The sequence below is a fragment of the Nannospalax galili genome, unplaced genomic scaffold, assembly GCF_000622305.1.
Source record: "Nannospalax galili isolate Female #2095 unplaced genomic scaffold, S.galili_v1.0 scaffold43, whole genome shotgun sequence".
In the NCBI taxonomy this organism is placed as follows: domain Eukaryota; kingdom Metazoa; phylum Chordata; class Mammalia; order Rodentia; family Spalacidae; genus Nannospalax; species Nannospalax galili.
The window spans coordinates 3,563,030-3,566,231 of NW_008353342.1; positions in this window are offsets into that span (position 1 = coordinate 3,563,030).

Below are 3,202 nucleotides of genomic sequence, written 5' to 3' on the forward strand. Positions count from 1 at the left end.
GACCTGGGTTCAAATCCCAGTACCCACATGGCAGCTAACAACTGTCTAACTCCAGTTCCAGGGGATTCCACAGTCTCTTCTGTCCTCTGTGGGCATTGCACGACATGGGTGCACTTACCTACATGCAGGCAATAATGCCCATAAAATAAAAAATAATAAATAAAATATTTAAAAATAAATAAAAAACATCTCCCTCAGGGGAATGTGGCGAGTCACAGAGTTACTGCTGGCCAAGAGCTCTGTACACGTTCCACCAACTCGACCAACTCAGATGCTTGCTGCTGTTGCTCTGATTCCTCTGTGGCTCTATGGTGACCATCCTGTTCTACTCCGATGGCATGATGTAACCATCTACCAAGAGCACAGAGGCTACCCCCGCCACTGTGACAGCCAGTCTGGATGCTGGCCAAAGTGGGTGATTACCTTCTTATTAATGAGAAAGTGCTGAAACACCAATTCCAAATGGCTAACCAATCCCAGACTGTAGCTGGGGATTTAGATGGAGAGAGGATTTGCTCTATTCCAAGTGCCTTGGCTTCAGAACAATGTTACTTACTTAGCCGAAAACTGCCTTTCAACACTGGCTAGGTAAGAAAGGCCAGGCTGAGCACTGGGGACAGCAAGGACATATTACAAAGGCACTGGCTCTATGCTGCATGTTCTTTCCTCAGCCAGGCCCCTAATCCAGGCAGGGAAAGCCCGGCCTGTTCTTTGGGTTTATGATAATCAGCATCTGACATCACCATGGGGTACCAACAGCTTTCATCTGCTCTCTTTCCCCAAATACTGATTTCCCCAAATGGTGGTTCCTAGGACTTAAAAGCATCTTCTGTCCACAAATGCAAATGTGTTAAGAAGCATTCTGGGGCCAAAGTCCTGGCTTCCTAAAGGTACTTTTCTCTACTCATGAAGCTCAGCCATGAAGAATGAGGTGACGGTGGCTACAAACTTTTGGTGTGGCCCACTTGGTCTGGATGGATTTGCTTGTGACATGTGCCATCTGTGAGCCTGGTCTAGTGTTCATATAGAACATGCTCATCCACTGGTATATCAGCTACCCATACCCACTGCAGACCGTTTCAAGGGCACAGTCTCAACACCATGAGAAATGAGGGATGTGACTTCATCACATGCTCAGCTCAGATAATTTATCTACCGTTGTGTTGAAGTTTGGTGTATTTCTCCTCAAGAGAGTGAGAGGAGAGAATGAGATGGGAGGGAAGTGCAGGCTCAGGATGGCAAAGCCTCTCTCAGTGTGCACAGACAGCTAGTGACCAAGCTGGAATTCCAACCCAGATTTGTCTTTGTCTCCTACACCTTTATTCTTCCATAGAGTCATTCGGGCTTACAAAGGTGATGGGTTTCCAGATCATGGGAGATGGAAGATAGCCTAAAGGAGTTGGAGAAAGTCAGAGGAGAGAGAGAGAGAGAGAGAGAGAGAGAGAGAGAGAGAGGTTTGAACTACAAAATGAGGCAAGACTTCCTTTCCCCAGCTTTTTCTCCCTTCATCATCCATCTGCAAACAAGGAAGGCTCTTCCTGGTGCTGGCATTGCAACCTGTGCTAATGGCCTGACTTTGGTTAGGGGAACTGCAGGACAAGGGAGGTAGGAGAGGCTCTGTATAATCCTGATGTCCAAGCCCTGCATGGGGGCAGGGGAGATAATGGTTGGGCTGCTGGATGGGTGACATGCAGTTGGGGATTACTGACAACTGGGCACCAGGCACATGTCAGACACACAGGTGAACTTTTAAGTGGTCTATGAGAAGAGGAAAAAAAAGAGACCTCTGTGTCAGGTACTCTTCTCATCACTGTGCCAAAGTACCCGAAAGAAACAATCTAAGAGAGGAATGGTGCATTTGAGCTCACAGCTTCAGAGATTTTGCCCAGGGTCCTTGATTCTGGGAAAGTTGGTAAGGAACATGTGGGTGAGGCAGCGGTCCTTCTGCGATGGAACAGGAAGCAGAGTGAGGGAGATATCAGGAGCCATGCAGAACTTCAAAGACCTGTCTCCAGTGACCTAAAGCTTCCTCCTAAAGTTTCCAGAACTTTCCAAAACAGCACCACCACCATCTGAAGAGGCAAATACCAGGGTCTTTCTGGCCAGTCACCCAAACCAAAACATGTTTAGTACAAGACTCTGTCTCAAAAATAAGGCAGAGCCCAATAGAGGAAGATACTTGATATTGTTTTTTTTTTTTTCACTTTTTAAAAACTGAATTCTTAAGACTTCCATAAAATATATTTTTATTGTATTTATATCCCCTCTGCTATGTGCACCCCCTTATTACTCCCTGTCCAATTTTCATGTACTCTCATATATATTAAGCCTATGGGTCAAATTTGTGTCCCCAAACATCCTTAGGTGTGATTCCATTCACTGGAGCCTGGTTAATCTTCTAAGAGTCATACCCTTAAAAGAGACTTATTCTCCCCTTCCCAGCAGCATCAGTTTCCAGTAGCCCTCAGGTAGTGTTGGGGTTTCTTAACCGCTTCCCCGTGACTCTGATGGGATTTTGTCTGGCTTGCGCTTACACGGTACTTGTGCATGCTGTCACCAGTGCTGTGAGCCTGTATGAGTAACTTCCCAGATGTCTGGAAAACTCTGTTTCCTTTGGTCACCCACCACTTGTAGCTCTTTCAATCGTCCCCCTCTTCCACAATGATCTCTAAGTCTTCGGAGGCAGAGATTTGATACAGGTGTCCAATTCAAGGATAAGTGCCCTGCAGTCTCTTATGCTCTGTATGTTGGCCAGTTGTGAGTCTCTGTGTTATTATCTGCTGCATAAGGAAGCTTCTCAGGGCAAATCTGGGTCCTGCTATTGACCTTTGGCTTCCACATACATGTGCATAGATGAGCACACCTGCACACACATGCACATAAACACATAAATAAAATGTGCTCTTGGCTGTGCTATCCAGGTAGAGCCATGAAGGAGCACTAACCGACTGGCTGCTGGGCCCTTCAATTGGGAACGCACACTTTCTGCCAAGGAGCTGCCAGGACCTGTGGGAGATCACAAGGTGAAGGCCAGGAGCATCCTGTGCCAGGGACCATGCGTATGCTCCCTTGGAAGACAAGTCTCAACCAGGACATGAGCAGTGTTTCTGACTGAGTAGCTTAGGGGAGGTGACCCTGGTAGCCACCATCCTGGGCTACCTCAAATGTCTCTCAAATGTCGACCAAGAATAAAAACTCAAAC